This window comes from Anomaloglossus baeobatrachus, chromosome 1, assembly GCF_048569485.1.
Source record: "Anomaloglossus baeobatrachus isolate aAnoBae1 chromosome 1, aAnoBae1.hap1, whole genome shotgun sequence".
In the NCBI taxonomy this organism is placed as follows: Eukaryota; Metazoa; Chordata; class Amphibia; order Anura; family Aromobatidae; genus Anomaloglossus; species Anomaloglossus baeobatrachus.
This window is the reverse complement of record NC_134353.1, coordinates 746,197,475-746,211,567: the sequence shown is the minus strand read 5'-3', so window position 1 is coordinate 746,211,567 and position 14,093 is coordinate 746,197,475. Positions and strand designations below refer to the sequence as shown.

Here is a 14,093-nt window from a genome sequence, read left to right as displayed (position 1 = left end):
AACCCATGGGGGCCCCGTGCGTCAGGGGCCACCCCTGCTCCCCGCGCCACCCACGGAGGGGCCCCGTTCGTCAAGGGCCACCCCCGCTCCCAAGCTCTGACACTTGGGGGTCCCAATGGGTTATCTCGGCATATGGAGCACTTACTTATGCTGCAGAGAATAACCCATGGGGGCACCTTGCGTCAAGGGCCTTCCCCGCGCCACCCACGGAGGGGCCCCGTTCGTCAAGGGCCACCCCCGCTCCCAAGCTCTGACACTTGGGGGTCCCAATGGGTTATCTCGGCATATGGAGCACTTACTTATGCTGCAGAGAATAACCCATGGGGGCACCTTGCGTCAAGGGCCTTCCCCGCGCCACCCACGGAGGGGCCCCGTTCGTCAAGGGCCACCCCCGCTCCCAAGCTCTGACACTTGGGGGTCCCAATGGGTTATCTCGGCATATGGAGCACTTACTTATGCTGCAGAGAATAACCCATGGGGGCACCTTGCGTCAAGGGCCTTCCCCGCGCCACCCACGGAGGGGCCCCGTTCGTCAAGGGCCACCCCCGCTCCCAAGCTCTGACACTTGGGGGTCCCAATGGCTTATCTCGGCATATGGAGCACTTACTTATGCTGCAGAGAATAACCCATGGGGGCACCTTGCGTCAAGGGCCTTCCCCGCGCCACCCACGGAGGGGCCCCGTTCGTCAAGGGCCACCCCCGCTCCCAAGCTCTGACACTTGGGGGTCCCAATGGGTTATCTCGGCATATGGAGCACTTACTTATGCTGCAGAGAATAACCCATGGGGGCACCTTGCGTCAAGGGCCTTCCCCGCGCCACCCACGGAGGGGCCCCGTTCGTCAAGGGCCACCCCCGCTCCCCGCGCCACCCACGGAGGGGCCCCGTTCGTCAAGGGCCACCCCCGCTCCCAAGCTCTGACACTCGGGGGTCCCGATGGGTTGTTTCGGCTTGTGGAGCACTTACCATATCAGAGTCCAGGTCATAGTCGACGCTGCTGCTTTCTCCTCCGTCCCAGCGCATCAGCACCTTGTCATTGTGGTCCCCGTGCACCTTGGAGTTCATGGCGATGGGTGAATCCGTAAACTTATCTGCAACGGACAACAAAGGGAAGAAAGTCAATTTCTGGAAACTACTGAACTGAAGCAGAAGACATTCAATATTCTAATAAAAGAAGGGAATTTTGTTTACTTACCGTAAATTCCTTTTCTTCTAGCTCTAATTGGGAGACCCAGACAATTGGGTTGTATAGGCTATGCCTCCGGAGGCCGCACAAAGTACTACACTTAAAAGTGTTAAGCCCCTCCCCTTCTGCCTATACACCCCCCGTGCTCCCACGGGCTCCTCAGTTTTGGTGCACTGAAACCATTCAACATGAACAACATGTGTACACAAAAAAACAGGGGCGGGTGCTGGGTCTCCCAATTAGAGCTAGAAGAAAAGGAATTTACGGTAAGTAAACAAAATTCCCTTCTTCTTTGTCGCTCTATTGGGAGACCCAGACAATTGGGACGTCCAAAGAAGGGAATTTTGTTACTTACCGTAAATTCCTTTTCTTCTAGCTCCTATTGGGAGACCCAGACGATTGGGTGTATAGCACTGCCTCCGGAGGCCACACAAAGCATTACACTAAAAAGTGTAAGGCCCCTCCCCTTCTGGCTATACACCCCCAGGGATCACTGGCTCACCAGTTTTAGTGCAAAAGCAAGAAGGAGGAAAGCCAATAACTGGTTTAAACAAATTCACTCCGAAGTAACCTCGGAGAACTGAAAACCATTCAACATGAACAACATGTGTACCCGAAAAACAACCAAAAATCCCGAAGGACAACAGGGCGGGTGCTGGGTCTCCCAATAGGAGCTAGAAGAAAAGGAATTTACGGTAAGTAACAAAATTCCCTTCTTCTTCGGCGCTCCATTGGGAGACCCAGACGATTGGGACGTCCAAAAGCTGTCCCTGGGTGGGTAAAGAAATACCTCATGTTAGAGCTGCAAAGACAGCCCTCCCCTACGGGGAGGCAACTGCCGCCTGCAGGACTCTTCTACCTAGGCTGGCGTCCGCCGAAGCATAGGTATGCACCTGATAATGTTTGGTGAAAGTGTGCAGACTCGACCAGGTAGCTGCCTGGCACACCTGTTGAGCCGTAGCCTGGTGACGCAATGCCCAGGACGCACCCACGGCTCTGGTAGAATGGGCCTTCAGCCCTGATGGAACCGGAAGCCCAGCAGAACGGTAGGCCTCAAGAATTGGTTCTTTGATCCATCGAGCCAGGGTGGCCTTAGAAGCCTGCGACCCCTTGCGCTTACCAGCGACAAGGACAAAGAGTGCATCCGAACGGCGCAGGGGCGCCGTGCGGGAAATGTAGATTCTGAGTGCTCGCACCAGATCTAACAAATGTAAATCCTTCTCATACCGATGAACTGCATGAGGACAAAAAGAAGGCAAAGAGATATCCTGATTAAGATGAAAAGAGGATACCACCTTCGGGAGAAACTCCTGAATGGGGCGCAGCACTACCTTGTCCTGGTGGAAGACCAGGAAGGGAGCCTTGGATGACAGCGCTGCTAGCTCAGACACTCTCCGAAGAGATGTGATCGCTACCAGAAAAGCCACTTTCTGTGACAGTCTAGAAAGTGAAACCTCCCTCAGAGGCTCGAAGGGCGGCTTCTGGAGGGAAACTAGCACCCTGTTCAGGTCCCATGGATCTAACGGTCGCTTGTACGGGGGTACGATATGACAAACCCCCTGCAGGAACGTGCGCACCTTAGAGAGTCGTGCTAGACGCTTCTGAAAAAAAAACGGATAGCGCCGAGACTTGCCCCTTAAGGGAGCCGAGCGACAAACCTTTTTCTAACCCAGATTGCAGGAAAGAAAGAAAGGTAGGCAATGCAAATGGCCAGGGAGACACTCCCTGAGCAGAGCACCAGGATAAGAATATCCTCCACGTTCTGTGGTAGATCTTAGCGGACGTGGGCTTCCTAGCCTGTCTCATGGTGGCAACGACCCTTTGGGATAATCCTGAAGATGCTAGGATCCAGGACTCAATGGCCACACAGTCAGGTTCAGGGCCGCGGAATTCCGATGGAAAAACGGCCCTTGGGACAGTAAGTCTGGTCGGTCTGGTAGTGCCCACGGTTGGCCGACCGTGAGACGCCACAGATCCGGATACCACGCCCTCCTTGGCCAGTCTGGGGCGACGAGTATGACGCGGCTGCAGTCGGATCTGATCTTGCGTAGCACCCTGGGCAAGAGTGCCAGCGGTGGAAACACATAAGGGAGCCGGAACTGCGACCAAGCTTGCACTAAGGCGTCTGCCGCCAGAGCTCTGTGATCGCGAGACCGTGCCATGAAGGTTGGGACCTTGTTGTTGTGCCGGGACGCCATTAGGTCGACGTCCGGCCTTCCCCAGCGGCGACAGATTTCCTGAAACACTTCCGGGTGCAGGGACCATTCCCCTGCGTCCATGCCCTGGCGACTGAGGAAGTCTGCTTCCCAGTTTTCTACGCCGGGGATGTGAACTGCGGATATGGTGGAGGCCGTGGCTTCCACCCACATCAGAATCCGCCGGACTTCCTGGAAGGCTTGCCGACTGCGAGTCCCCCCTTGGTGGTTGATGTATGCCACCGCTGTGGAGTTGTCCGACTGAATTCGGATCTGCTTTCCTTCCAGCCACTGCTGGAAGGCTAGTAGGGCAAGATACACTGCTCTGATCTCCAGAACATTGATCGGAAGGGTGGACTCCTGCTGAGTCCACGTACCCTGAGCCCTGTGGTGGAGAAAAACTGCTCCCCACCCTGACAGACTCGCGTCTGTCGTGACCACCGCCCAGGACGGTGGTAGGAAGGATCTTCCCTGTGATAATGAGGTGGGAAGAAGCCACCACTGCAGAGAGTCCTTGGCCGTCTGGGAAAGGGAGACTTTCCTGTCCAGGGATGTTGACTTCCCGTCCCATTGGCGGAGAATGTCCCATTGAAGCGGGCGCAGATGAAACTGCGCAAACGGAACCGCCTCCATTGCCGCCACCATCTTCCCGAGGAAGTGCATGAGGCGTCTTAAGGAGTGCGACTGACTTTGAAGGAGAGCCTGCACCCCAGTCTGTAGTGACCTCTGCTTGTCCAGCGGAAGCTTCACTATCGCTGAGAGAGTATGAAACTCCATGCCAAGATACGTTAGCGATTGGGTCGGTGACAGATTTGACTTTGAGAAGTTGATGATCCACCCGAACGTCTGGAGAGTCTCCAGTGCAACATTCAGGCTGAGTTGGCATGCCTCCTGAGAGGGTGCCTTGACAAGTAGATCGTCCAAGTAAGGGATCACAGAGTGTCCCTGAGAGTGCAAGACTGCTACCACTGCCGCCATGACCTTGGTGAACACCCGTGGGGCTGTCGCCAGACCAAATGGCAGAGCTACGAACTGAAGATGGTCGTCTCCTATCACGAAGCGTAGAAAACGTTGGTGCTCTGTAGCAATCGGCACGTGGAGATAAGCATCTTTGATGTCTATTGATGCTAGGAAATCTCCTTGAGACATTGAGGCAATGACTGAGCGGAGGGATTACATCCGGAACCGCCTGGCGTTCACATGCTTGTTGAGCAGTTTTAGGTCCAGAACAGGACGGAATGAGCCGTCCTTTTTTGGCACCACAAAGAGATTGGAGTAAAAACCTTGTCCTTGTTCCTGAAGAGGAACAGGGACCACCACTCCTTCTGCTCTTAGAGAGTTCACCGCCTGCAGAAGGGCATCTGCTCGGTCGGGATGTGGGGAAGTTCTGAAGAACCGAGGCGGAGGACGAGAACTGAACTCTATCCTGTACCCGTGAGACAAAATGTCTGTTACCCACCGGTCTTTGACCTGTGGCAGCCAAATGTCGCAAAAGCGGGAGAGCCTGCCACCGACCGAGGATGCGGAGGGAGGCGGCCGAAAGTCATGAGGCAGCCGCCTTGGAAGCGGTACCTCCGGTTGCTTTCTTGGGGCGTGAGTGAGCCCGCCAGGAATCAGAGCTCCTTTGCTCTTTCTGAGTCCCTTTGGACGAGGAGAATTGGGGCTTGCCCGAGCCTCGAAAGGACCGAAACTTTGACTGCCACTTCCTCTGTTGAGGTTTGCTTGATCTGGGCTGGGGTAAGGAAGAGTCCTTACCTTTTGACTGTTTAATGATTTCCGCCAATTGCTCACCAAACAGTCTGTCTCCAGATAATGGCAAGCTGGTTAAACATTTTTTAGAAGCAGAATCTGCTTTCCATTCCTTTAACCACAAGGCTCTGCGCAAAACTACAGAGTTGGCGGAAGCCATTGCGGTACGGCTCGTAGAGTCCAGTACCGCATTAATAGCGTAGGTCGCAAACGCAGTCATTTGCGTAGTTAAGGACGCCACTTGCGGCACTGCTGGACGTATGAAAGAGTCCACCTGAGCCAAACCAGCTGAAATAGCTTGGAGCGCCCACACGGCCGCGAATGCTGGAGCAAACGACGCGCCAATAGCTTCATAGACAGATTTCAACCAAAGGTCCATCTGTCTGTCATTGGCATCTTTAAGTGAAGCCCCATCCTCCACTGCAACTATGGATCTAGCTGCAAGCCTGGATATTGGAGGGTCCACTTTTGGACACTGGGTCCAGCGTTTGACCACGTCAGGGGGAAAGGGATAACGTGTATCCTTAAGACGTTTGGAAAAACGCTTGTCCGGATAAGCATGGTGTTTCTGGATTGACGCTCTGAAGTCAGAGTGGTCCAGAAAGGTGCTCAATTTACGCTTGGGATACAGGAAATGGAATTTCTCTTGCTGGGCAGCTGCCTCCTCTGCTGAAGGGGCTGGGGGAGAAATATCCAACAGCCTATTGATGGCCGCTATAAGGTCATTTACCATGGCGTCACCATCTGGCGTATCCAAATTGAGTGCGGTGTCAGGACTAGACTCCTGATCACCCACCTCTGTCTCATCATATAGAGACCCTTCTCGCTGAGACCCTGACCCGCGTGATGACGTGGAGGGTCTCTCCCAGCGAGCTCGCTTAGGCGGCCTGGGACTGTCATCGGAGTCAGAGCCCTCAGCCTGTGATGCCTGGGACCCCCTTGAAGTACGGATTAGTTCCAACTGAGGGGGACCGGGGAACATAGGCACAGCAGTGTCCATGGTCTGAGCAACTGGCCTGGACTGCAAGGTCTCCAGGATTTTTGTCATAGTCACAGACATTTTATCAGCAAAGACTGCAAATTCTGTCCCCGTCACCGGGGCAGGGTTCACAGGCGTCTCTGCCTGGGCTACTACCACCATAGGCTCTGGCTGACGAAGTGCCACTGGGACTGAACATTGCACACAATGAGAGTCGTTGGAGCCTGCTGGTAGATTAGCTATACATGCTATACAAGCAGTGTATACAGGCCGTGCCTTGGCACCCTTGCGTTTTGTGGATGACATGTTGTTGTCTTCCCAGAGCAATATAGGGTATACAGCCAAGAAGCGACCGTACAGTGCAGTATATATATATATATATATATATCTGGTACAGGAAAAAGTACACCAATACACACTGTGGCACTAGAGGGGCCAGCACTAAAGTGCTGCTTACCGAACGCTAAACGCGGGTGTGTGGTCGCCAGAAATCCCTAGTCTTGGGTCTCCCAGAGCCTGTGTCCGTCCTCCAGCCAGACTGCATGCAGGAATGGCTGCCGGCGTCCTGTGGAGGGGGGGGCGGGCCCTGGGCGTGCCAGACCAAAAGCGGGAAACCTGCGTCCCACTGTGCCAAGTGAGAGGGCTGGAGCATGTAAATAAAGCTCCAGCCCTCGGCGCTGAGTAAACGTACAGCGTCTCTCCCCTTCCCTGATTGACAGGGAGGGGGCGGGAACGAAGCGGAGCTAGGCCGCAAAAGCCGGGGACTAAATTTATAAGCGCCGCCGCCGTAAAAGCGCGGTCGGCGCTAAGTCCCCGGCGCACTACAAGTCCCAGCCGCGCCGCCGCTCCGAGAGTGGCCGGCGCGGTAGTTCCCAGCACATGAAGTCACACAGCTAAGCTGCTGTGACTCAAACCCCAGCGTACAGCGCTACTGTCCCCGGCGCACTAACACACCCAGCAAGTCTGGTGTGTGCGTGCCCGCCTGTACGGGGACACAGAGTACCTGAAAGTTGCAGGGCCTTGTCCCTGAATGGTACACAGCTCCGTATCCATCAGGTTCACTGGGTCTGTGGATGGAGCCCAGCCTCAGGGCTTGGGGGCCGGTAAGATCCCACTTCCACAGAGCCCCTCAGGGGGATGGGGAAGGAAAGCAGCATGTGGGCTCCAGCCTCCGTACCCGCAATGGGTACCTCAACCTTACAAACCACAAGTGGGGTAAGAAGGGAGCATGCTGGGGGCCGTATATGGGCCCTCTTTTCTTCCATCCGACATAGTCAGCAGCTACTGCTGACTAAACAGTGGAGCTATGCGTGGATGTCTGACCTCCTTCGCACAAAGCAGAAAAACTGGTGAGCCAGTGATCCCACTGGGGGTGTATAGCCAGAAGGGGAGGGGCCTTACACTTTTTAGTGTAATGCTTTGTGTGGCCTCCGGAGGCAGTGCTATACACCCAATCGTCTGGGTCTCCCAATGGAGCGCCGAAGAAAGCAGTCCCTGGGTGGGTAAAATAATACCTCGTAAGAGAGCCGTAAAACGGCCTCTTCCTACAGGTGGGCAACCGCCGCCTGAAGGACTCGTCTACCTAGGCTGGCATCCGCCGAAGCATAGGTATGCACTTGATAGTGCTTCGTGAAAGTGTGCAGACTCGACCAGGTAGCCGCCTGACACACCTGCTGAGCCGTAGCCTGGTGCCTCAAAGCCCAGGACGCGCCCACGGCTCTGGTAGAATGGGCCTTCAGCCCTGAGGGAACCGGAAGCCCAGCCGAACGGTAAGCTTCGATAATTGGCTCCTTGATCCACCGAGCCAGGGTTGATTTGGAAGCCTGTGACCCTTTACGCTGGCCAGCGACAAGGACAAAGAGTGCATCCGAGCGGCGCAGGGGCGCCGTACGAGAAATGTAGATTCTGAGTGCTCTCACCAGATCTAACAAGTGCAAATCCTTTTCACATTGGTGAACTGGATGAGGACAAAAAGAAGGTAAGGAGATATCCTGATTGAGATGAAAGGGGGATACCACCTTAGGGAGAAATTCCGGAACCGGACGTAGAACCACCTTGTCCTGGTGAAACACCAGGAAAGGGGTTTTGCATGAAAGCGCTGCTAGCTCAGACACTCTCCGAAGTGACTGCTACTAGAAAAACCACTTTCTGCGAAAGGCGTGAGAGAGGAATATCCCTCATTGGCTCGAATGGTGGTTTCTGAAGAACCATCAGCACCCTGTTCAGATCCCAGGGTTCTAACGGACGCTTATAAGGAGGGACTATGTGACAAACCCCCTGCAGGAGCGTGCGTACCTGTGGAAGTCTGGCTAGGCGCTTCTGAAAAAACACAGAGAGCGCTGAGACTTGTCCCTTAAGGGAGCCGAGCGACAAACCCTTTTCCAATCCAGATTGAAGGAAGGAAAGAAAAGTGGGCAAGGCAAATGGCCAGGGAGTAAAACCCTGATCAGAGCACCAGGATAAGAATATCCTCCACGTCCTGTGGTAGATCTTGGCGGACGTTGGTTTCCTGGCCTGTCTCATAGTGGCAATGACCTCTTGAGATAACCCTGAAGACGCTAGGATCCAGGACTCAATGGCCACACAGTCAGGTTGAGGGCCGCAGAATTCAGATGGAAAAACGGCCCTTGAGACAGCAAGTCTGGTCGGTCTGGTAGTGCCCACGGTTGGCCCACCGTGAGATGCCACAGATCCGGGTACCACGACCTCCTCGGCCAGTCTGGAGCGACGAGGATGGCGCGGCGGCAGTCGGACCTAATCTTGCTTAACACTCTGGGCAGCAGTGCCAGAGGAGGAAACACATAAGGCAGTTGAAACTGCGACCAATCCTGAACTAATGCGTCTCCCGCCAGAGCTCTGTGATCTTGAGACCGTGCCATGAATGCCGGGACCTTGTTGTTGTGCCGGGACGCCATTAGGTCGACGTCCGGCATCCCCCAGCGGCAACAGATCTCCTGAAACACGTCCGGGTGAAGGGACCATTCCCCTGCGTCCATGCCCTGGCGACTGAGAAAGTCTGCTTCCCAGTTTTCTACGCCCGGGATGTGAACTGCGGATATGGTGGAGGCTGTGGCTTCCACCCACAGCAGAATCCGCCGGACTTACTGGAGGGCTTGCCGACTGCGTGTTCCGCCTTGGTGGTTGATGTATGCCACCGCGGTGGAGTTGTCCGACTGAATTCGGATCTGCTTGCCTTCCAGCCACGGCTGGAACGCCTTTAGGGCAAGATACACTGCCCTTATCTCCAGAACATTGATCTGAAGGGAGGACTCTGGCTGAGTCCAGGTACCCTGAGCCCTGTGGTGGAGAAAGACCGCTCCCCACCCTGACAGACTCGCGTCCGTCGTGACCACTGCCCAGGATGGGGGTAGGAAGGATTTCCCCTTCGACAATGAAGTGGGAAGAAGCCACCACCGAAGGGAGGCTTTGGCTGCCTGAGAAAGGGAGACGTTCCTGTCGAGGGACGTCGACTTCCTGTCCCATTTGCGGAGAATGTCCCATTGAAGTGGACGCAGATGACACTGCGCAAAAGGAACTGCCTCCATTGCTGCCACCATCTTCCCTAGGAAGTGCATGAGGCGCCTCAAGGGGTGTGACTGGCGTTGAAGGAGAGATTGCACCCCTGTCTGTAGTGAACGCTGTTTGTCCAGCGGAAGCTTCACTATCGCTGAGAGAGTATGAAACTCCATGCCAAGATATGTCAGTGATTGGGCCGGTGTCAGATTTGACTTTGGGAAATTGATGATCCACCCGAATCTCTGGAGAGTCTCCAGAGCAATGTTCAGGCTGTGTTGGCATGCCACTCGAGAGGGTGCCTTGACAAGCAGATCGTCTAAGTAAGGGATCACCGAGTGTCCCTGAGAGTGTAGGACTGCTACCACTGTTGCCATGACCTTGGTGAAAACCCGTGGGGCTGTCGCCAGGCCGAAAGGCAGTGCCACGAACTGAAGGTGTTCGTCCCCTATGGCGAAACGCAGGAAGCGCTGATGCTCTGGTGCAATCGGTACGTGGAGATAAGCATCTTTGATGTCGATTGATGCTAGGAAATCTCCTTGGGACATTGAGGCGATGACGGAGCGGAGCGATTCCATCCGGAACCGCCTGGTTTTTACGTGTTTGTTGAGCAGTTTTAGGTCCAGAACAGGACGAAAAGATCCGTCCTTTTTTGGCACCACAAACAAGTTGGAGTAAAAACCGTGACCCTGTTGCTGAAGAGGAACAGGGATCACCACTCCTTCTGCCTTCAGAGTGCTCACCGCCTGAAGAAGAGCATCGGCTCGCTCGGGGGGCGGAGATGTTCTGAAGAATCGAGTCAGAGGACGAGAGCTGAACTCTATCCTGTAACCGTGAGACAGAATGTCTCTCACCCAACGGTCTTGTACCTGTGGCAGCCAGGCGTCGCAAAAGCGGGAGAGCCTGCCACCGACCGAGGATGCGGTTTGAAGAGGCCGAAAGTCATGAGGAGGCCGCTTTGGGAGCGGTTCCTCCGGCGGTCTTTTTAGGACGTGACTTAGACTGCCATGAATCGGAGTTCCTCTGACCCTTCTGTGGCCTGTTGGACGAGGAGAATTGAGACCTGCCCGCGGGCCGAAAGGACCGAAACCTCGATTGTACCTTCCGTTGTTGAGGTCTGTTTGGTTTGGACTGGGGTAAGGATGAGTCCTTTCCCTTGGATTGTTTAATGATTTCATCCAATCGCTCACCAAACAGGCGGTCGCCAGAAAATGGCAAACCGGTTAAGAACTTTTTGGAAGCAGAGTCTGCCTTCCATTCACGTAGCCACATGGCCCTGCGGACTGCCACCGAATTGGCGGATGCTACCGCCGTACGGCTCGCAGAGTCCAAGATAGTATTAATGGCGTAGGATGCAAACGCCGACGCCTGAGAGGTTAAGGACACCACCTGCGGAGCAGAGGCACGTGTGACTGCATTAATCTGCGAGTGACAAGCTGAGATAGCTTGGAGTGCCCATACGGCTGCGAATGCCGGAGCAAAGGACGCGCCGATAGCTTCATAGATGGATTTCAACCAGAGCTCCATCTGTCTGTCAGTGGCATCTTTGAGTGAAGCCCCATCTTCCACTGCAACTATGGATCTAGCCGCCAGTCTGGAGACTGGAGGATCCACCTTGGGACACTGAGCCCAACCCTTGACAACGTCAGGGGGGAAGGGATAACGTGTGTCCTTAAGGCGCTTAGAAAAGCACTTATCTGGACAAGCTCGGTGTTTCTGGACTGCCTCTCTGAAGTCGGAGTGATCCAGAAACGTACTTATTGTACGCTTGGGAAACCTAAAACGGAATTTCTCCTGCTGAGAAGCTGACTCCTCAATTGGAGGAGCTGGGGGAGAAAGATCCAACACCTGATTGATGGACGCTATAAGGTCATTCACTATGGCGTCTCCTTCAGGTGTATCTAGGTTGAGAGCGGCCTCAGGATCAGAATCCTGATCTGCCACCTCCGCTTCATCCTCTAGAGAGTCCTCCTGCTGAGACCCTGAGCAGTGTGATGAAGTCGAGGGAAGCTCCCAGCGAGCCCGCTTAGGCGGTCTGGGACTGCGGTCCGTGTCGGAGACCTCACCTTGGGACCTATGAGTCACCCCAGGAGCACTTTGCTGCTCCAACTGAGGGGGGCCTGGGGTCAATGATTCAACAGTGCCCGGGGCCTGTGTTACCGGTCTGGACTGCAAGGCTTCTAGTATCTTAGCAGACCATTTATCCATAGACTCAGAAAGTTTGTCAGCGAATACTGCAAACTTAGTCCCTGTCACCTGGACAGTGGTAGCAGGTGGTTCCACCTGGGCCACCAGTGGCAGGGGCTCTGGCTGAGTAAGTGCCACAGGGGCCGAGCATTGCACACAATGAGGGTAGGTGGAACCTGCCGGTAGCATAGCCGCACATGAGGTACAGGTTGCAAAGTAAGCCTGTGCTTTGGCACCCTTGCTTTTTGCGGACGACATGCTGTTGTCTCCTCTGAGTACAATCCGGGAGGGTATATAGCCAAAAACCAACAGTGCGACCGTACAGATTAAATGTATAGCATATAAGCATATATATATATATACACTTCGGCACCCAGGGGGGCCAGCACCTAGTAACAGGTGCGGCTTACCGACCGCCCAAAGCGGTTGTGTGACCACCAGATTCCCTGCCTGGGCCTCCCAGAGCCGTGTTGTCTCTCCTCTCCAGCTTCAGAAGTACTGACAGGAATGGCTGCCGGCGTTCTGTGAGGAGGAGGGGGCCGTGGGCGTGCCCTAGAAAGTGCGGGAATCTGGTGCCCCACGGTGCTCAGTGAGGGGGGAGGAGGATACAAAGTATGCTCCAGCCCTCAGCGCTGACGTCCAGTGCAGCGTCCCGCCCTTTCCCTGACTGGCAGGCCCGGGGGCGGGAGTATGCGGTACTAGGCCGCAGAAGCCGGGGACTAAAGTTATAAGCGCGGCCGGCAAACAAGCGCGGCCAGCGCGGTAGTCCCGGCGCACTAACACACCCAGCAGTGCTGCAGCGTGTATAACACAAGCGCTCCATGCGCCGTCCCCAAGGGGACACAGAGTACCTCACAGTAGCAGGGCCTTGTCCCTGACGATACCCGGCTCCTGTCCAGCAGATTCCCCAGGGGCTGCGGAGGGAGCACGGTCCCAGTGCCTGGAGACCGATTAGGATCCCACTTCACCCAGAGCCCTTAAGGGATGGGGAAGGAAAACAGCATGTGGCTCCTGCCTATGTACCCGCAATGGGTACCTCAACCTTAACAGCACCGCCGACCAGAGTGGGGTGAGAAGGGAGCATGCCGGGGGCCCTGTTATGGGCCCTCTTTTCTTCCATCCGATATAGTCAGCAGCTGCTGCTGACTAAATTGTGGAGCTATGCGTGCATGTGTGCCTCCTTCGCACAAAGCATAAAAACTGAGGAGCCCGTGATGCACGGGGGGGTGTATAGGCAGAAGGGGAAAGGCTTTACACTTTTAAGTGTAATACTTTGTGTGGCCTCCGGAGGCAGAAGCTATACACCCAATTGTCTGGGTCTCCCAATGGAGCGACAAAGAAAAAAACAAACACATGATGAAGGAACAAAGCAGCTTCACCGAGGGTGACGAAAGACACCGGGCACAAGGATCATCACTCACGTGTATGAGGACAGGCTGCAGTCGCACGTCGTCTTCACCCCGTAGTTGTCCTCATTGAAGTTGAACATCTTGTTAGGATTCCAACCATTACACTGCGAGAGAGGAAGGAACAGGGGTCAGATTTACTGAATCTGATGGCTCTCCTCAAATACTCTGTGCTGCAGAGAACAACCCATGGGGGCCCCGTGCGTCAGGGGCCACCCCTGCTCCCCGCGCCACCCACGGAGGGGCCCCGTTCGTCAAGGGCCACCCCCGCTCCCAAGCTCTGACACTTGGGGGTCCCAATGGGTTATCTCGGCATATGGAGCACTTACTTATGCTGCAGAGAATAACCCATGGGGGCACCTTGCGTCAAGGGCCTTCCCCGCGCCACCCACGGAGGGGCCCCGTTCGTCAAGGGCCACCCCCGCTCCCCGCGCCACCCACGGAGGGGCCCCGTTCGTCAAGGGCCACCCCCGCTCCCAAGCTCTGACACTCGGGGGTCCCGATGGGTTGTTTCGGCTTATGGAGCACTTACCATATCAGAGTCCAGGTCATAGTCGACGCTGCTGCTTTCTCCTCCGTCCCAGCGCATCAGCACCTTGTCATTGTGGTCCCCGTGCACCTTGGAGTTCATGGCGATGGGTGAATCCGTGAACTTATCTGCAACGGACAACAAAGGGAAGAAAGTCAATTTCTGGAAACTACTGAACTGAAGCAGAAGACATTCAATATTCTAATAAAAATTTAATTTAGCCCCTTCAGCCCCCGGGCGTTTTCCATTTTTGCGGGGTTTTTTTCTGCTCCTCTTCTTCCGAGAGCCGTAACATTTTTATTTTTCTGTCAATCTTGCCATACGAGGGCTTGTTTTTTGTGGGACGAGTTG

The 14,093-nt window shown here is 55.1% G+C and overlaps 1 long non-coding RNA gene across 1 annotated transcript; it reads right to left on the bottom strand.

Annotated features, from left to right (window-relative positions):
• Positions 1-1,007: 1,007 nt before the first annotated feature.
• Positions 1,008-13,837, bottom strand: LOC142299404 (uncharacterized). Its single transcript, XR_012752655.1, has 3 exons — positions 13,746-13,837; positions 13,229-13,320; positions 1,008-1,089 (listed from the first exon to the last, which is right to left on the bottom strand). It is a non-coding gene; the product is annotated as an uncharacterized LOC142299404 (long non-coding RNA).
• Positions 13,838-14,093: the final 256 nt, after the last annotated feature.